Raw genomic sequence first — 22,166 nt, 5'->3', positions numbered from 1 at the left:
TTTTAAGAAGAATGACTTCTTTTTCTATAAACGATTTCCCTAATTTGTTCATTGTTAATTGGTTTCTTTCATACATAACAGAGATTTAAGAAAAGTATTAAGAGATGGTGAGGGTCATCCGCACAAGACTGAAGAAATCAACTGCTTCAATGCGTGCAGATGGAGTACTTGTCTCATTCCTTAGAGTGCATATCATATATCCGTGAAAACCTTTGTTAGTAATTGCAGAAATATGCGCAAATTAGTGAGCATTGTAGACTTCTGCAGTAGATCGTAGACCTACAAAACTGTGCCTTAGTATACGCACAGGCTAACCACTCTAACATTGTTCACACCAAGTTTGTGGAGCCGGCGTACTACGTAAGTTTACTGCAAGCAAAAAATTAAAAGAATACTTACTTCATTGCACTTTAAGTGAATGAAAAATAGCTTAAAATGTTTTTTTTTTTTTCTGTCCTTTTTCATCCTGATACAATATATCTTATTTCTATTTCTTTCTATACGACGTTTTTCAAGATAGATCTGACAACTCTACGATAAAAAAGCTTTACAAAAAGTTTCGCGAAGCCACAAATAGGCGACGCTTCTTGATTGGTAAAAAAAAAACGAAAGTAAAATGAAAGACTCACGGGGTGTGTGGTTGGGAAGCATGTGGTAACGAACCAAAAACACTTGGAGAGGGAGGGAGAGGACTTGTTTTGGATCCCTTTTCTCGTGTTCAGGCCCGCTCGGATGCAAGCATAATTGACGGCACAATAGTTTTCGCTAAAAAAGCCCAAAAAACCCCTCCTTATAGAGAATTTATTATCAAAAGTCCTTTAAATTATTGAAGATTAGATGTAAGTACGACGTTCTGTATACTTTTTTTATTTCCGGAGTCAAAATATCTTGATAAATTCGTGGCTTTCTCTCGTCAAAGTTTGAATTTTCCACAGGAAGCCCGTGAAGTTGCCTACCTTGTTAGTATATTGTATAGTAGAAAAACAAAATTATTACCTAGGGGGGTAGGTGAGATGACAAAAAATCGATAGCGCGCGCATAAAAAGTCAAAGACAAGACACCATTTAGTATTTCCTTCATTTATTAGAGTGGTTAGCCTGTGGTATACGGATGTACGGTTTACACTCTACACAATTAGCAAGGTTGCGAAAAACGAGGTTGAGTTGGAACGTCCGTTTAGTTGATGGTTTTAGGGGATATATTTCCAAGATGGCGTCTTTTCGTCACCTAAAACAGTCCTACGTGCACTGCAATGCCAACTCGACCCATTGTTTCCTCAACCATGGAATGCCTCACGTTTAAAAAATATTTGACGTCGGCATACAGAAGCAATCAGAATCTCGTGGTCAAGGTAAGAAATTTAAACATTGAAATATCAGAAATGATCGCTACCTTTCATAGTTGTGTATTTATTATCTTAGAGTCATATTCTTGTATAGTAAGTGAATGGTATGAATCGCTGTTAGCATCAGGTACTGAAAAATGCGTCTCGTAGATATCTTCACGCACACGTCTAGTACCAGCACGATCTTCCCTTTCGCACCTTTTATGCTCAGCAGTGGATATTTGTGCATTCCCAACAATGTTCATCCAATTCATGATTTCACAAGAAATCCGAACAATAATCAATATTAAGAGTTCTAAGAATTCCGTAGCTGTTAAACAGGAGATTCCGATCCATAATCCCAGCTGACCTCCAATGTCCGATATAAAGTTAATAACCTTAAAAAGAGAGAAAAGTATATCTATCATTACAACGGTCACTTGATGTAGTTTAATTGCAGAGAACCGTGAATGATAAGACATAGAGGATAAGACCAAGCTGGGCTGCTATTATGGGAAAATATGTTTCTATATTAAATAATTTAAAAAGTGAATAGTGGGGTACATTGTAAGGGCTATGTTGTGACAGCAACTTTAATTTTATTTTTGATAGAGTATTTTTTTAAAAACAGGCTTTTTATGGAGTTCATATTGTTGAGATCAGTTTATTTACACCACATTAAGATATGCTTATTGCATTTAACAGATAATAATAGAAAAAAAGAAGGTGTTAGGTTACCTGGGTAGCCTATTTACAAATATTACATTAAAAAGATAAATAACTTGGGTCTATGCACATGCTAATAATACATTTGTAATGACAAAAAAGAAGAAAGGCATGATAATTAGCTGAAAGTAACAAAAGAAATAATATCATCACTGGCTAATATTGTAAAATAGGCCAAAGCAAATGTAACATGTAATTTTTTAAATTCCAATTTTCTGAAGTAGATTTTTTGGTAAGATTTCCCCCCAAAAGACCTACTCTTATCAATGCCGGACATTGCAAAGATTTTCTTCTTGTCTTGAATTTTTCACCAAACGAGTGTGTCGTGGTAAGAATGTCCTCAACCGCACAAAATCCCTACCACAGTTGGTGAGAAACTACTTAGGTTCATTTTATCTTTACTCAATGCTCTTTTAACCAAAAACTGTAAAATAACACATTTTTCATGTTTATTACTTTATTATACCTAACATCCGTGGTAATAGATTTAATGACTCTATCTGTAATTCACTACGATGAAAAAAAAATGGTACCTGCTTACTGAATTGGTCTTAAAATGTCCACGGAAATTTCCAAGGACATTCTACCATTTCATTTTAGAGTTCTAACGTATACAATTAAACATCTTCCTCCCCCCTCCAAAATCGTCCCTTGCCGTCGTTTCCGATGAAGCGCGACTCCCAAGACTTCAACATTGTAGTTTGCACTGTGCATTCATCATTGAATTTCGAATAAAAAAACATTTTCCAGAAAAAATGAATGATATAGGTAGCAAAAAGCACTGACAAACATAGTTTCTTTAGAAACAATGGGGTGGAAAATAATTTACTTGAGCGATATTTGTGTCGATAGAGAATGATTGACGTCCATCTAATGCACAGTGCAAACTACAATGTTGAAGTCTTGGGAGTCGCGCTTCATAGGAAAAGACGGTAAATCAACATGCATCACGTGCGCTGAGCTGCCACTTGTGTATTTACCGCCGTTTTTATCTATTTCAACTCTAATTTCCATTAATGCTTGAAATCCACGAATCGACTCTATTCCAGTATCCTGGTTGTGTAATAATTTCTTGGTGTTTTTTGGTACTTAAATGGAGCTGTAAATTTTCAATGTTAGATTCTTGACAATGGTCGCAAAACATTTTTTTTGTGCTTGTTCCTGTTATAATCAGCCTAGTAGCTGTGTTCTGTCTCTCGATTGTTCGCAAACATGGCCAACGTTTAAATTCTTTCACTAAAGGTCTGTACTTCCTAATTTTGCCTTCGACTTTAAGGTGGCTGCCTGCTTTTGAACGTTTGATTTGAGCCCACGATGTGCGCGCGCTCAGAAACCGTTGAAAAATCTACAAGATTTAATTGAAGAACTATACACGTTTTGAGCTTCAACAGGGCAAAACCCTCCAATTTTGCACGGGACTCTATATTTTTTGATAGCTCATTCGAAAAAAACTCCTAAAAATCTAGGTTATATCAGCATTTTAGGAAAAGTTTAAATCAGGAACACGTGAAAAAAATAGATTTTTGTAGGGATTTTTGTTCGACTTTATGAGATTTTTTAAGAGCACCGAAACTACAAAAAATGGCAAATCAATGTATCTCTCTGTCTTTTTGTCGAAAATATCCATGTATTATTGTAGCAGGATCAGTGACTAGCCTTCGTTCGTGCAATCATATAGTCTGCAAATAACTATTATCTTATTAATCCTATTTTTTTCTAATCACTTCCGGTGGCGCAATTTTTACTCCAAAAGCTCGTGCGTAGGCGTCCATTAAATGCTGATTATCTCGGAAACGAGCTCGGGACACCCTATTTTTCTTTCCAGATTTGGAATCAGCATAGTTAAATTTCAATTCGGAAAATCGAAGTTTTAAAATCAATTTCCAAAAGTAGGCAGTCACCTTAATAAAGGGAGGCGACAGTTTGCGAACGCGGATCGTCTTCGATAAAGTTTTGTTCCTTTGTTTTGTTGTGTTTTGGTCTTGAATCTTCAAAAGCTTTTTTAAGTCGAAAATTGACAAAATTTGTAAGCAATTTTTAGTGCAGAGTCGAAAAGGTTTCTTTCTCCTTTGTTTGAAGTTCTTAAGCTCTCGACAACTACATCGGTTACAGTATGAATGTCATAGAAAATAGCCACTTCTCCTTCAGCCTCTATAATGGCTTTCTCGGTATCACCTTTACCGCAATTTTGCAAGAAAAATGTTCTTCCTCTTTATGGTAAACATTTTTGTTTATTACTTTCCCTGCTCTTCGTGGTTCCTGTGCTTTCTTCAGATACATCAGAATCTCTTGTGCCATGTGGTAGTTCTTGGCGTTCGTGAGGTGCTGAGGGAACAGTAGAGATGACGATAGACGATAACGATCGATTCATGGTCAGTTTCTTCTAACGTCCGTTTCTTTTTGAAAGGGGTACTAGTGGCCACGGGGGTGCCGATCCTTTCTTGAATTCCTTCTTCATGGTTGACATCAACTTCTTCAATACTTGAGCCGATCGATAAAGTCAGTGGTTCATCTTTCGATAGAGTCAGTGGTTGATCGAAGGAGCATGAAAGAGTCAGTGGTTCGTCTGTTGATTCCGAATAACCATCCATATTAACTGAGCTGAAATGTTTTGAACATCTTGTAAGGCCTGCATATAACTGTCCATACTCTGGGCATCGCTCTTGCAAAATTGACTGTGAAAACATTTGATTACTCACGTATTCGGAAACGTTGATTGACATTGACAAGCGTGTATGTAAGCTGGAAAAAAGGCACCTGGAGACCCTAGAGCCTGCATATTATTTTCTTTGGTCTTATTTCTGGCCTAGTCTTTTAAACTAACAACTCTCCGATATGTTTAAGAAGTAACCATTATCTTAAAGAGAGGTGGTTAGTTAGAGTCTAGGAATTGAACGCAAAAAGTCAAGTCCAAAGTCCGGTCAAGGTTTTAAGCCATAAGTTAATTTGATCATTTTGATATAGTTTGACAGTAAAGTAGGCGATAACACAGTCCAGAATAGGTGTACCATCGAAAAGAACACTGACGTGATTCAGTTGACAAGCTCTCTGACAGTTCCAAGTATATTATAATTTTTTGAAAGCTTTGACCCGAAGAAGTCTACTAGATATCAAGCAATCTCTTAAAAGATCTATAAACTTTTCTGATAGCTACCTCTAAAAAACGAGTCAAAGCTCAGGGGAGAAAATGGAATTTCCTCAAGAAAGAGTCTTCGGTTTACACTGTGTTTCATCACAACAAGGCTGTGATTCTTACGTCCAAATCAACAGACCCAGGTTCTATCTTCAGTTTTACAGAAAGTGGAGATAGCGATGAGAAAATATGGCAAGTGATGTGAGGCAAATGAAGCTCGAACTGAAGCATTTCACACCTTCAGATTACCTCAGTAAGACTTTATATCTCGATATTTCCAACATCAGCAAGTTTTTACGGCGTGCGGGGGAATAATATGGATTGCAAATAGAGGGAGCCCCAAATGAGAAAAATTCTACTAGTTCTAAACGAAGAGAATCTGTCCCTTCAACACCACAAATAGAATCTGTCCCTTCAACACCGACTCATCCCAAGAGAAGCCGTCCTGCAACTGCTGCGGTTGGGACTGACCAACAAACTACTTGAGTTGAAGAAGTCAGTGGAGAAGCACAGTTTTCACACGAAATGTTATCACACTACAAAAAACCTCGTTAAGTTAACAAAGAAAAAAATTTTATAGTGCAGCGTTACGATTGCCAGTCTTCTAAAAACAAAGTTTATGTTGGCTATTCTAAATAATAAATTACACATTCACGTAATTTGACGTCATAGGCCATCTGCTTTTTTCAGTTAATTTAGGTAAATTTCACTCTTGAATATTCCAACTCCAACAACCTATATGCCAACAAAAATAGTATAAAATCCAATAGAGTGAATTAAATAATCACACTTTTGAATAGTTATATAACTTTATCTAAATTAGTTAAATATTTAGTTGACGACACCTAAATTCAAATTTCATATTTATGCAGGATGAAAAGATGATTGTGGTTATCCTATATATTACACAAGTCAGGCTCACTAATACACTGACAATGAACAAAACATTCATAAAGTGAAATTTGTTTTTGCAGGATTGGAATAATAATGTGGTCAAAGAAATCATCGATAGCGTTTGTAGCATAAACACTAGGCAAAAATGGAAATTTGGATGGAAATTGGAAATTGCAAATTTCCGTGGACATTTTCAGACCTTGTTGGTTGTTCATGTAAATTCTTACCATGTACATAGGTAGAATGTCCTTGTAAATTTCTTTGGACTTCTTGTGACCAAGTGACCTGAATTCATCAACTTTTTTGTTTGTTTGTATTGTTTTTTTGTTTTTTGTTTGTTTTGTTTTTGTTTTTGTTTTTGTTTTTGTTTTTGTTTTTGTTTTTGTTTTTTTTTTTGTTTTTGTTTTTGTTTTTGTTTTTTTGTTTTTGTTTTTGTTTTTGTTTTTGTTTTTTTTGTTTTTGTTTTTGTTTCGTTTTTTTTTTTTTTGTTGCCAGATGGATAGATATGACAAAAAAATGTACGAAATCAATCTATTTATATTCCCAAGCACTACAACTTATCTATATTTCTATATCTTCATGTATTTCATGAAGCTACGCGGTCCACATATTCTCATCTTTGCATCATAATTACCGCGATCTAACATCTATTTCACCCCGGCCTGTTCTCAGTCTGACCTCTAGCTCAGCTGGTAGAGCATCGGTAGTACAATTCCGAAGGTCGTGGGTTCGATTCCCAGTGAGGTCGGCAATTAATTTTTCCGAACTTAATTCCAAGGGCTTTCGCCCGAAATAGCCTCGTTCCCAAGCACTATAACAATATTTCTATATCTTCTATATCTACTATATAATCTATATTTCTATATCTTCATGTGTTCATATTATAATATAGAGAGTTTTAATGATTTCCAAGTGTCAAGGGTCTATTGTACTTTAACGTACGAGTAATGCTCACCTCATATGCAAGATATTCTTCAATTACCTCATAGTTGAGTTCTTCAAAGAAGATTTGAAACCTGACAAAGTAGGCCCTTTAGATGAAATGTTTTACTCGTTAGTACATACACATATACCCAATCTGTTGCTGCTTTATTATTGCGTGACATGTCCTTTATTTTTTTTTTACTTTTTACTCTTACTTCTTACTTGTGCGACTGTCAAACAGATAAAGCTGACTAATCTTGTGCCAATCAGAAGAAAGGAACAAAGCCATTGTATATTGAGTGTTATGAATCACTTAAGCGAATGAATATAATATCGACAACTCCCCCCCCCCCCCCCCCCCCCCCCCCCCTTCCCCATTTTATTCGCTCTTGCAGTAGTGAATGTTGCGGTTTTGTTTAGATCTTACCTAGGATCGGCGTCGGGATCTAGATATACACCTCTGTCTTCTTGGAGTTTTGTGAGAAATTTACTCTATCAGATGTAAAACAATCATGGCTAAGATTTTTTGTGCTATGGGAAAGATTTTGAATCTAATTGCTTACAAATAAAGCAACAATGAAAGAAAATGCAAAACGAAAACAACCGTTATTCTTTTATTTTTTTGCTCAACGCTTTTTTAGCAGTCGGTTAGAGAAAAGTGGGGTATTGATCATGATCTAAGCATTTGAATTAACTTGAATAACGCGACCTTCAAAGTAGATAAATGTACTCCAAGCACTCAATCTGTTACTCTGTTGTCGCAAAATGTGTTACTCCTTTTGCTTTTACTTTTTTACATTTTATGCTCATTTATTTTCTTTAGCTTCATGAGCTTTACTTTTTTACCTTGTAATTGTCTGACGGCCATCTTGAGGAGGAAATTGTGAGTTTGAAAATATCTTCACTATAAACAAAGTAAAGAAAAAACACAATGTTCAGTAAGCTGAACTCATTTGATGCTCCTACCAAGCACGGCATCGTCATCAATATCGTCGTCGTGGTCTTCATAATCATCACAATCATTATTAATTATCATCTTTATCATCATCATCATCACCATCGTCATCGCCATCATCATCACCATCATCATCACCATCATAATCACCACCATCATAATCACCATCATCATCATCATCATTATCAACATCATCACATGGGTGGCATGGGTGGCGTTCGCGCCAACGCGTCGTCTTTCACCGCTGTGAGTCCAACGGGTCGCCACATGTGAATTGTTTGATGTGATGTTCTCTCCTATGCAACGAGGGTTTTCTCTGGGTTCTCCGGTTTTCCTTCTCCGTAAAACAATCTATATGTGAGTTGAGAGTTGTATGTATAGAATACTCGAATGTAGCAAGGAGTGTGTATGGAGGATACACGGCCACAAAGGCTATTAGCTTTAATGCCTACCTTGTATAAATTAAATAAAAACGATTATCATCGTCATTATCAACATTAAAATCACCATCACCATCATCATTCTGATCATCATTATCATCGCCATCATCATCATTACCATTAGCATCATGACCATCTTCATTATTATCAGCACCATCATAATCGTCATTATCATCATCGTATACACCAATATTACCACATAATGTGTTGGATTGAAAAAACTCCAAACGTTAAAGTCAAATTCGATCTATGCATAAGTTAACCGTACCCTGACGTTGACGTTGACGTTGAATTTGTGGGGACGCAGAAACATGTATGAAAGGAAATTCCAATGATATAAGAACAAGTACTCAGTCTACCTACATGCAGGGCGGTCCACATTTTTCTGAACAACCAAGTTTGTTTTCTTGGTACAGCATTTGTAATTCATTCAAACAGGAAACTAAAAAGCAAAAATATAATTTATTATATATTGGGCTATTCATGTCAATGCATTCATAATTTTATAATTTAAAACAATTCTAGTTATTTTTGAATTGCATCACAATGCAGAACAACAATCAATAAAAAAGTTCAGTTATGGGAAAAGAATGTCTGGGTTTTTTTAAGCCTCGTCCGATCGTATTAAATGAACAAACTGGGCTGTACGGTATTGATAAAAATGTAAAGGGAAAGGTAATAGACCCCTTCACAGTTCCCTGCGCCATCTTGAGAGGTAACCGTGCCTTTGCATCGAAGCGAAACGAACGGTAAGCTTGCAATGATAGAACATGTACATAATTGTTCAAGGTGTTAAAAAAGGTCTCTATCATTGCAAGCTCACCGTTCGCCTAGCTTCGATGCAAATGCACGGCTACCTTTCAGGATGGTGCAGGGAACTGTGAAGGGGTCTTTTGTAATTGGACCCGTATGTAACGAGTAAACAAATAACTTGCTATAATCATTTTTTTCCCGTGGGAATAGAAAGATATGTTAAAAGCTATTATTTTCCGTTTTGGCTCAACTACCCAAAGTTGGAATAATATATGTATTATTTTCATTCTACAATTTGAATGGTTATCGCTGTCTAAGTGGCCCTGGTTTTTAACATTTGGCTATTATTAATGGCTTTTTGTTTTACTGGTTCATGATTATATCATATAGCATAAAAACTACTAGCATTCTATCACGAATCTGATTGGCTAACGTACTCAACATCTATCCTGTGATAGATAGCGAGTAGCGAAAAATAAACAAGTGTACGATCAAGTTTTGCCAAAATCTCTGCTCGTTCTCTAAAAAATCGATTGTAGAAAAGACAAGACTGTATCAAGGAAAGGAACTGAGATTTTAAACGGTACAGATAAGTAAAAACTGAAGAATTATGGCAATTTTAACCCGAAAGAGCGGCCGTCAGATTTCACAGAGATTTTCATGTGCAAACTTTACAACGGACAAACAACTGACTACTGATATAATAATGGCATTTTAAAAGGATCCGTTCAAAGAACAGAAAAAATCAAAAAGACAACTTATTCAAATGTATTCAGGAAGATTTTTAAAAGGTAAGAACAGAGAAAACTATAAAGAAAGTGCACGGTTTGAATGATCTGACAATAAAGTATTTGTAAATAAATTATTTTAGTTTATCACTCATTAATTAGAAAAAATGATCCCAAGAACTGTTAAGATAAAAAACAAAGAAAAAGAGAGTTTTGACAGTAATAATAGAGACAAAAAGCTATAAAAATGCTTTACGTTAATACTTCGCGGGTTCACCGTCGCTTTGTACAGTAACGTTTTCAGTCCCTTTTTTTTTTTTTTTTTTTTTTCAATATTATAATATTAGCTAGTATGTTTATGCTAAAACAATTAGACTACTCCTTCTCGTTTTCTATGATTCATATAGTCGATTCGCTCATCGACTATCTATTGACTCATAGAAAACTCCACCTCGTAGTCTAATTGTTAATAGTATAAGGCACCAGGTCACTATTGGTGGGTGTACGATGACCAAATTTGTTTGGATTGATTGTTATTTAAATTGCCAACCAGAAATGTATTGCACATACAATGAAGCAAAGTGACAAAACCTATTTTCAAAATTGTTGGCACATTAACACCATAATGAAAATGTTTATATAAACATTAGGTCCATAATATATATTCAAGTTCGAACGCTTGGAGACCCTAATGACCCACTTCCGAGATATGCTTCGCTTGTCACGCACAAAGGTTTCAGTATGAGGCTACGTGCTAAATGCTCAGTCATTCGTGACAGGCGGTAAGAATAATTTTAATGTAAGAAACTAAAGTTAAGCACTTAAACTTTTGTCTTTCTATTTTATTTCTCTCAATTGTTTTCTTTATACATTGTAATCACTATATACATATATACTTTTTGCTATATAACTAGTTGGCTTTGTGTTCTATGTAATTTAATTTAGCACGTAGTCTCATACTTAAACCTTCGTGCGTGACAATGGAAGCATATCTCGGAGGTGGGCTATTGCACAGTCATTGTCATTGAAGACACGGAACGGTACGCCCTTGCTGTGAGTTTGAAGTCATACGAATCTGCTTCAAATGATACTCACTGACAGTTAGATTCAAAACGTCACATACTCTTTGGCCCTTATTTGGAAACCTGTATTCCATGCAGCCACAGGTTTCTAACTGACGGTAGGCTAGGCACGAATCCTTGCAAACCTTCAAGAGAGTAAAAAAGAAAATCAATTTCAAATAAATCAATTTACAAAGTAAAAGAGAAGAAAGAAAATTAAAGGAAAAAATAAATAAATAAAAGATAAACAAAGGGAGGAAAAAAAGAAGGAAGGAAGAAAGGAAAAAGCCGTTTAGTTTCGATTCCCAATCTGTAATTGGTGGCCGACTAAGATTTACTCGATCAAAAGAATAGAAAAAGACCTGTATGGCATTTACATATAATACACATTTTCTTCTTGGGCGTAATAATTTAACATTTCAGACCACGTTTCAGACCATTCCCTATAGACTATCATTTCTTTGTTTAACAGTTTCACATGAAAGGACTCATGAATATAGATACAACTCGAACAAAGAATCTTATTCTTAGGGAAATGGCAAGTGGTCTAAAATGGAAAAATATAGCGAGCCGAAAAGGTCTGTCTATTATGTATGGTCACTTACCGTTGAAGAATAGGAAATATTATATCGATTTCTATAAATATTGTTCGATTCGATGTCTTCACTGTGACGGCAACTTTTATTTTTAAAAGGATCCTCACGAATTATGTGTACCTTCGGGATGACGAATAGAAAAATATCAGAAAAGCCACAATGAAATTGAAATTCCCATTTTGATGAATATTGGTGAACAAATAACGCTATAATGGATCATTGTCTGATAGGCAAAAATAGTCCAGTTCATCTGAAATAGTGACTTGGAAATGACGCCACTGCAAAACTGCGAAAAAGGCGAAAAACAAAAACCTGTCCACCATTGCAATCAAAACATAAAATGTATCAGTTATTATATTACTGTTATAGACCTCTTGTTAGTAACCTCTTATTAACAACGGGTTTTTTTTTTTTTTTTTTTTTCATTTGGTGGCCTGGAAATCCATAATTTTATAGGGGAAACATGACACCTTAATTTTGCAAATCCATTCTGATTGGCTATTTTTATAAAATTTAATAATAATAGTTATAAATATCTTATTTTGAGTAAATTATCTACCTGTCTAATTCCCGCCGAAGTGGAATATCCCGGAGATATGCTAAAACCTTTTTCTAGTGGAGAAGACATTTCGCCTTGCTTAGATACAACTACACGAATTCCAGCCTCTTGGGTTAGTTGTCCCAAATATTCGTGCTGTTCAGTGTTTAACTCTATTATGAGACCTTGAAAATATATCATTTGAATGAACATTAGTAGGGTTTAGTCTGGGTGTATGTATTACTGTACATCTGCAACCTTTCATACCATTTGTAGGACCAGGTTTATTTGATCTCAATGTTGGCTTAAAATTTCCAAACGAATCTTTTCCAGAATTGAAGACAAAACAGTTTCCATATTTGTAGTGCCAAAAGTGGCTCCAAAGTTTTTCGGTATAATTCCTGCAAGAAAATGCGCAAAGGAAATAAGCCCCCCCTCTCTAATAAGCCCCCCCCCCTTTTTTTTAAAGGCAAAAAAAAAAATGTTACAATTTATTTATTTCAAATGCCACCGTATACAATTCGTACATTGGCGCATGGCCAAAGAAAATACATTCATCAAAACCTCATCAATCAAGATCTTATTATATATGATAAATAGTTATATCATTGTCCTCTTAATTGAAAGCACCCGTGCACATATTTGCAAATGAGGCTTTGGATTTTTTCTGGAGGGTTGAACAAGTTCTGGAAAAATTAGTTTCACTCTTTTTTTTTTTTTTTAATTCATTAAATTTCTGCTTTCCATAAAATCAAACAAATTCTTTCTCAGACTCACCAGGAAGTGTCACTCGTCCTTTATTTCCCTAAGTTCACACCTAGTACATATGCGGTCTTCGGGTTTTCTATGCGGCCTTTTATAACGCCCCACTTCTATCTCTAGATAATGACAACTAATTCTCATGCGTGTGAGAGCGTTTCTATGCTTGATGTTAGGAACGCGGAAGAGATATGTTTCAGGGGAATAATTAAATTTAAAGATGCGATATGTCTGGAGTTTATTTTATATTCGACAGGGCGAGTAAACATCACATAACGAGTAACAAGACGCAAGACGCCTGGGAAGGCGCGAATAAAAATGTCGCCCATTGATGTAAGATACAAAAGAAGAGTTATAAATTATCGAACGCTATATAAACTTACATGTCGAACTTAAAACACGAATGTAGAATATAAAACTTGCATGTCGAATTTAAAACATGAATGTAGAATATAAAACATCAATGTAGAATATAAAACTTGTATGTCGAATTTAAAACATGAATGTAGAATATAAAACTTGAATGCTGAAGTTCAAAACTTGAGCGTAAAATTCGAAACTTTGAATGTCAAGTGTAAAATTTGTATGTTGAATTTGAAACTTGAATGTCAAATTCAAGGCATGAATTTTGGCGGGGATCGTACGCCATAGCTTTCCAGGCTACTTTTCACTGCAGCAAAATCATTGCTATACATGCTTTTTAAGACAGAAAGAAATTTACTCCTAACTCCCATCTTCTTTACTTTCTCAAACAACCTATTTCGTGGTATTGTATTGCTTTAGAGAAGTCGATAAAACAGTTGAAAAGGAGATTTTTCCTTTTCCTAGTTAAACGCCCCTCTCTTTTTGCCCCCCTGCCCTCCCTCCCCCTTTTGTTCAGAACATCTCTTTTTAGCTTGCTTTGTTGATGTTACCGTGTTTTAATTTTGCTCTTCTCAATAATCGTAAATTATACTTGAGAGAATAACACAGGTGAATCAAATAATAAAAATGTTACAATGCTATTACATCCTGACAGCGTACAACTTACTGCGTTTTGACTAAATCAATAAGCCCCCCTCCCCTCCTTCAATTAAGCCCCCTCTCTCCAATAAGCCCCCCCCCCCCCCCCCTCCCCAAAACGTGCCTGAAATAAATAAGCCCCAAGGGGGCTAAATAGAGGATTTACGAGAAAATGAAAAATAAAATGAAAATGAATTAGCGTAAAGAAATAATTGAAGTAAGAGAAAGAGGAACACTTATTTAAACAAAACGGTAAACACATCAAAGAAAACGCTAAAAAGTAAATCGCTCTATTTTTTCAAAAATGACATAAATAGATCAAATGAAACAGACCAAACGTATACAATGTCTGGATGGATATTCCGCCATAGAATCAGAACTAACTTTAAATCAGTTGGTTCATTAAAGTAATTAACTTACGTGCAAGAAATTCCTCTATAAGTGCATGATAAAATCATATCGCTAAACTGATGACCAGTCTCTCTCATAAGATCTTCTGGCTGGGATGCCAAGTTAACAGAAAGTTCCTCTGTATCTCTCGATTCTTTGGTGAGGGTTGAGGGGTCTGGCTGGCTTAATGTCCCACTAAATGCAGCTTCTTCTTTCTCTTCTTTCGTTAATACCTTTGCTGTAAATCGAAAGAACGATGTGTCCATCACTTAACTATTTTCATTTACCGTGGACTTAAAAAGCAGATACTTACCAGTTGGTGTAGTAGCTGCACTAGTTGTTGTTTGATTTGTTGTCGGAGATGCTGGTAATGGTCCAAGTAAGTAAGACAGAAATATCGGTTCAGCACCGGCATAAACATTGCTGTAGAAGTCTAATTTTACTGCCACTTAATCGTAAACCTGATGCGCGGGAGGTCATGGCTCCTAGGCCGCTAGCATAAAAGGTGTTAAACTAATATCTGAGTAGAAGGTGGTGCATTTGCTCTGGTCATCGCCTTGGCTTGGATAACCACGTAAATTGGCGATCCCGTCTTAGTCACTTAGAGTCGTTAAACAAAGAGGGCCACATGTTTGATCAGTGCTAAATTGGCAATTGTTACTCGTTATCCTTTCGAAATAAAGACGATTACTGATATTATTATTATCCTTGATCAGCAGACATTCAAAGCGTTACTATATCTATAGACTAGTTCAGAAAAACAGATTTATTTAGAACAAAAACTTTAAAAAAACATTACCCTTTGCTGTTGTTGGTTTCGCTTTTGCAGCTGTTGTGGGTACTGTAGTAGTTGTTGTTAAAGGCGTTGTAGTTGTAGTTGGAGTCTGTGTTGTTGTAGTTGTTGATTGGTTCATCTCAAGTGCAGCATATTTCCATTTGCAGTACAAATAATTAAAGCAAATTTTATCTTCCAATGACCGTCGCTTCCGATTACTGGAAGAAGGTGTTGCAGTCTCGTCTGGAAAAGAGAGAAAATTATACACAGGATTCTGTTTTAAAAAAGTTTATTTCATTTTTTGTGGCTACTGCCTCGAAGAGGCGAAGCCACTATGCCATCGGTTGTGTGTCTGTGAGTAAGAGTGTAACACCACAGGAAGCCCAAAAAGTACTGGAACAACCAATCAGCAGTCAGTCGATTACCGAAGTCTGTCTCGTAGACAATTGCTAAACTTCGGAACCAATCACCCCTCAAATGAAGAAACGTCGGCATTATTCTTTCTTTTCGATTATTGTCGATTTGCGATCGCTACCTCGTGCTTGACGTGCAGCTCGTACTTGGCTAACTTCTTTCCACGATTTTAGGTAAATAAAGTTTATTTTGCTAAAAATTGAACAATTTCACTTATCACAGCATTCAAATCGTATTTCTCTTCGGAGGATAATTGAGGTCCATTGTGGGATTGATAGTATCTCCTTAATATTTATACCAAATTGTAGTACTTTACACTGCTGTTTAAGATATCTAATCACTACAAATAAAAAATCATAGAATGAAAGGGGTGCATACGCAAATGGTGAATTAATTTAACCAGTCCGACTTGCATAGCATTACACACACAAAAATAAAAACAATAAATAAGAGGAAGGAAAATCAGTGGAGTTTTTCGGCAAAGAATCCTCATTACTAGATCCGTCCTTGAATGGAATGTTCTAAAAAACATAATATGAGTATTGAAACTTCAGGCCACGAGTTCGAATAGATGAATTCACATACTTACTGTGGGTAAAGAAATTCTCAAACGAGCTGTGTAGTTCTGCAGATATTTTAGACTTTCTAACAATATTCAAATTACAGAGAGTCACTGAAGGAAATTCAATGCTCTGCAAAAAGAAAAAAAGGAATTTATTTGGCAAAATAGAAAATACATATTATAACTAGAATAAAACAAGTAAATCGCCTCTATAAATTAAAGTATTAACTGCACTCGTTTATCGCTCTGGGCTCGGTTGCACAAAGCCTGGATAGCGCTATCCAATTTGTATCGAAAGTAGGACTACATGCTGTCCAATTTGGAAATCAAATTTTTTTAAATTCAATTATTTTCAAATTTTACAACAACGTAATTAACACATTCTGATTGGCTGAGAGCTATGATCAATAAGAGGACAGACACATGGATGACGTAATGTTTTTGGAAACAAGACTGGCCGGTAAGATTTTATCGTAAGGACTGTGATTTTGCGAATTTATTTTGCTAATAAAAGTCGACAATGGAACCAGAAGAGGAACCAAACTTTGAATTTAATCTTGCTGATAGTCTTGCCGACGAATATTTAGTTCTGGAGGCAGAAAAGATAGAGCAAGACGTGAAAAATTCATCTCGCTTTGCAACTTGCGAAGAAAAAGACTTGAATGAGCTTGTGTCAAGTGCTAACGCGAAGGGCACAAAAAGAAACACCAAATGGGTATTAAAACTGTTGCAAGGTAGGTCAGCTCATTTTTTTCAAGAAAATATGCATTAAAACCCAGCTAATATTGAAAAGGATAAAGAAATCTAAAGAAATAATCTTACTTTCACTTTTAGTTACTTACGAGTTGTTGATGCAATTTTCAGAATGAAGCCATGAGCGAAAAATTTGCAAGCCCTTGTTGGATCTAACAGAGGCCGAGCTAAATGACATCCTGAGGAGGTTTTATGCAGAGGCCAGAAACCAGAAAGGTGAAGAGTATAGCCGCTCCTCGCTGCTTGGGTACAGGAATGCTGTTGAACGCCATTTTGCAGTCAATGGTAAAGCAATGAAGCTCACTAACAACCCAGCATTTTACAGCTCTAACAAGATATTGGAGAGCAAGCTGCAGGTCAACAAAAGAGAACAGAAACAAAATACCAAACACAAACCAGTCATTCAGCCAGCCGATGTGAGTAAAGTCAAGAAAAATCCTTTTTTGAGCCACGAGAATCCTTACGGCCTCCTTCGGCAAGTGTGGTTCATAGTGACCCTGTATTGGTGCCGCCGTGGTTGTGAGGGCCAAAGACAGCTCCGCCGAGAAAGCTTTACTTTTGATCTTGACGGTGAAGGAAATGAATATGCAACCATGACTCACGAGGAGCAGACCAAAAGCCATCAGGGTGGCTTTTGTGGCAAGCAGAGTTATGAAAACGAAACACGGTTGTATTCAACAGGTGAAACTGGCGATTCGCTGTGGTGCCTGAAGTACTATCTTTCCAAACTTAACCCCAAACAACAAGCGTTCTTTCAAAGACCAGTGCCAATCTTTACACCAGAGGACCCAGTGTGGTATGAAAACAAGCCTCTAGGTATCAACAAGTTGGGTGATATGATGAAGTCAATCTCTATCGGAGCCGGCTTGTCAAAAGTCTACACGAACCACAGCGTCAGAGCAACAGCTATCACCATGTGGTCAAATGCTGGAACCCCGACTCGTCACATAATGAGCATCTCTGGACATACCAATGAACAGAGTATTCTATCTTATAACAGAAGACCATCGTCCCAGCAACTAAAGACCTGCTCGGACGTGATTTCCAGTGCATTGACCGATTCAGAGGGCGAGAGTAGAAGGCTTGATCGAGATCCAAGGGCTGTTTCGTCTGCTTCCACTTCTGTACAGGTTGTACAGTCTGAGATGGCCATTAACTTCATTCCAGAGTCGATCTTCAATGGCTGCTCCATCCAGAACGTGAATGTCTATGTTGTCAAGCGAAATTGACATTGCTTTTCTTAGCTGAACTTATTAGTAAGCTTCGTTTTTTAGAACCTTTGAGTTCTGACTCAAACTCTTTTCGACTTAACTAAAAAAGCCATTTATAAGTAAATGTCAAAAGTTTTGACCAATAGCAAGCATTCCTTCACAGTGGCTGTCAAAGAACTGTCAAAATTATCTAATCACAGCGTAGGAAGTTTGGTTGTGAAATGTTGACGTGTTTTATGAAAAAAAACTTTTGTAAGTCATAAAATAACCTTTGAAGTTTTCAAAAGTAAATAACCGAAAAACCTTCGTCTTACTTCTGTACTCTGTCCTCTAATGATCATGAAAACTAACTATCTTAGCGAAAATATTCAAAAGCTCACAATAATCGGAGCTGTTTGGTCTATCGCCTTGCTTTCCTTGAATGACAAATTTTCGAAAAACGTTTTGCTTATTTTATTTTGTAAACATTTCGCAGTTTGTTGTAAAAAACAGATCGCACATAGATTTCCATTGTCTGTCCTCTTATTGATTCTCGCTGCGCTCGTGGTTCCACTTTAGTTTTGAACATTTTAAGGCGTCATCTATGATCAATAAGAGGACAGACAATGGAAATCTACTTGCGATTTGTTAATTAGACAGACATGTAGTCCTATTGCAGATTAATTGTATCATCCCAAACTATACTAGACTGATTCCATAAGTCATAGTTTTCCCTCAAAAGAATGCGAATGGAAACGATTAAATGAACCTTTAATTTGTACAGGAAATTTGTTCTACTTGATGTCACTGCGGTTTTTCATCTGCGTATTAAACACCAAATTAATGAGCTATTTTATATAAAACGAGTGGATGATAACTAGTAGAGAACTAGTGTAGACTGCGTCGGTGTTTCTGAATAAAACAATATAAAGTAGCTTATGGATAAATTGAATCACAGTAAGAAGCTTTATTAAACTGACGTTTCGCTGCTTCTTGCTCTAAACAAGACTTTTTTATTCCTTATGTTAACTCATTTCATCCCGCTCATGATTTTACTTGGGAGATAAGTGATCATTCTGTCACGTTTCTTATGATATCTCCGTTAGCATTACTTCACATCATCTCAGTACCACTGTCTTCTATAAACCTAATGATTCGCATTCTCATTTACTCTATTCGTCTTCTCACCCTAAACACACTCTCGAATCTATTCCTTTTTCGTAGTTTTTACGTTTACGTCGCCCTTGTAGCGATGACACTGATTTTTCAAACAAATGACTAGAGATGCGTTCGTTTTTTCATAAACGTGGCTGTCCTTTAGCTATCATAAACAGTGCTATGCAAGGCATCTTCTGATCGGAATACTGCTCTAACTCCTAAGCCTCGTACTACCAACCAAGATCGCATTCCTTTCTCTCTTACATTTCATCCTGTTAGCAATTCGATTAAACCCATCATTAATCGAAATTTTAATTTACTTATTTCGGACTCTACTACCGCTAATATTCTTAGCCAACGCCCTATGTTTTATTTTTAAAAAGATCTTAATTTGCGTCCTTTTTTGGTCAACTAGGTACTCTTTGCTCTTGATAGTAACCCTGGCACCTTCCGCTGTTCACGTAAACGTTGCAACACTTGTCCTTTCACTTCTTCACGTACCTCTGTTAAAGGCCCTAAATCGACGTTTTATGTTACTGATCATTTTGATTGTATTTCTTCCAATGTAATTTACTATATTGAATGTTCTCTTTGCAATTCGTTATATGTCGGCGAAACTGGGCGACGTCTAGGGGATCGTTTCAGAGATCACCTTTATTAAATTCGCAAACAAGATCTTTCGAAACCAGTTTCCCGCCCCTTAACTCCGCTAATCATACGGAGTCTAACATCATTGTCTTTGGCTTAAGTTTATTAGGCGGCGGTAATAATTCCCGCAAAAATTTTGAAATGCGGCTTATTCATTCACTTGCCACTGTCAGTCCCCATGGGATGAATGAACGCTTCTCTTTTAAGGATGGTGGGTACAGTTGTCAGCGCGCACTTTTACTGCGCACATTACGTAATCCACAGGAACTTAAATGCTTTCAAAAATATCAAAAACAACAAAACAAAATAAACGCGTGATCATTGTTGTCATCAGTTTTTTAATAGCAATTTCTTCGTGTGTGTCTATATGGGATAGTTAAATACTACTGTAAAAATAAAAGTCAATGTTGTGAAAAGAAGAAACGACGACTATATGGTAGATTTGTCAGAAATAGAGTTCCATTGAAGCGACAAAAACTAGACGAAAAAGATCAAGAGAGAAAAACTTGAAAACAAACACAAAATATTATTGAAGGAGAGCGAATTATTGAGTTAGATTACCTAATGGAGCAGTTAAAAAGTGGGTGTAGTGAATGTAAAAAGGCACTTCATGAATTGATCGACGAAAAAAAGGTTTGGACTCTTGGTAGTTTGTTTTACATTCAATGCGAATTCGGAGTTTTAAACTGAAATTTCACCTACTATAAACCACTTAGTTTCTCCTATGAAACCCTTGGGGCTTTATTCAATACTCAGTTATCCCTACAAGGTTTTCTTATTGCATTTTCTAGGACATTTAGTGACCGTATTCTTGATCCAGTAGTTCTTGCAGTAGTCCGCCATGTTTACCATCCCATAATACAATGCTAAACCACGTCTCTCAGGGGAGGGGTGGAGGAAATTTGTAACCATCGCTGGAAAAAAGCTTGAAATCTAAAATTCAAAAAATCATGACTACAAAAAACGCATGGCGACCCCATTTTTTTATTTGCTTGGTATGTTTTGTATACACTTCAGATGATTTTGAATGTGCTATTTCAAAAATAAAAATAGTTTTGAGTGGTTACTTTTTTGATTTTGTGTTTTTGTACAAAATTGAAATTTCACCTACTTTTGCACAAAAGCAGATAAAACATTTACTTTCATCTTTGCAACTTCAAATCTTTTTATTAATATGAAAAATATTTATGTTCAAGATTATTTTAGGCAAAATTTCGATGTACTTAAGCCAAACACAAGGGATATGTGATTTTTTGAAGTGCTTCAAAATGCGCTCACGTCATCGGGTCTTTAATAACAATTATCTCGCTTGGATGCGTGGGGACCCCCAAAATTTTTCCCGTTTTTCGATAGCCCCTTAGGTACTCTAAATAACTGACACAGTTTCATTCAAATAAAAATGGGTCGCGAACTGTACCCACCATCCTTAATTAGTCATGTTTCGCTTTCCATTTCTCGCTTATTGCTTTTTTGATCCTTCTTTATTTTCCTTTTATTTCTTCATACGCTGATTTGTCGTACTTCGCTCACCATTTCTCACTTATAGTTTTTCGATCCTTTTGTTTCCTTTTATTTCCTTCTGATGCTGATTTCTTATTGGTCACTTTATTTTCCATCTTAGTATTTATTCACCCCTTCTCATCTTTTCTTTCCTCTTACTCCGACGAAGGACTAGCGTCCGAAACGTCAGTTTAACAAATTTTCTTACGGTGATTCAATTTATCCATAAGTTTCTACTGTTTTATCGAAACAACAGTTCTTACCGTTTGGTGTTGCATTTTGATTCGTGTGGCAACATTGCGACTCATAAAACTCTGAAGTAAATCATACACTTGCAGAAAAAAAACATCCCAAAGGCTCCAGCCAAGATAAGGCACCAGAAGATACGTTGAAAATTTCTTTTAGATCCAGGAATCCGTGCAAATCCATGAGCTGTTGTGTACGAAAAATATTCCCAAACAAGAGCGGGAACTGACTTTTTTTCTTCAATTTCAATTGTGTTTTCACTCATATTAAAGTTATCGATAAAATGAATTCTATATCGTAACTTACAAAAGTTTTTGCAGTGATGATAACCGGCATTCTGTGGTTATGAATGCTCGTGTTTTTTTTAAGAACAAGGTTCGTTACGAGAAACCGAAACAGGACAAAACAGCAAAAAACGAACCGTTTGCTACGCGTAATATGAAAAACCGTTACATGCTCGCGCTCAAGCCATACTATAACGGACTTGCTTTAGCGCGCGCTGGAAATAAAATTGGAGCACGCGCAGTAAATATACATAAAAAGATAGAGCTGGAGCACGCGCATGAGCAGGAACCACAGGGAGCCCAATTTAGATCAAAGTAAATGAGGAAAATAAAATCGGAAAAATTAAATAATTAATTATTTTTTAAATTCGAGATCAAGATAATGTCCTCCGTAATGCGAAAAAAATCGATAA

The 22,166-nt window shown here is 36.2% G+C and overlaps 2 pseudogenes; one reads left to right on the top strand and one right to left on the bottom strand.

Annotated features, from left to right (window-relative positions):
- Nucleotides 1-1,395: 1,395 nt before the first annotated feature.
- Nucleotides 1,396-21,734, bottom strand: LOC116294653 (epithelial sodium channel subunit alpha-like; annotated as a pseudogene).
- Nucleotides 16,495-17,956, top strand: LOC148906267 (uncharacterized; annotated as a pseudogene).
- Nucleotides 21,735-22,166: the final 432 nt, after the last annotated feature.

Source organism: Actinia tenebrosa, unplaced genomic scaffold, assembly GCF_029948245.1.
Source record: "Actinia tenebrosa isolate PJP-AT-01 unplaced genomic scaffold, QUT_ActTen_1.0 PGA_scaffold5__44_contigs__length_20552954, whole genome shotgun sequence".
NCBI classification, from domain to species: Eukaryota; Metazoa; Cnidaria; class Anthozoa; order Actiniaria; family Actiniidae; genus Actinia; species Actinia tenebrosa.
This window is presented reverse-complemented; position numbering and strand designations above follow the sequence as displayed.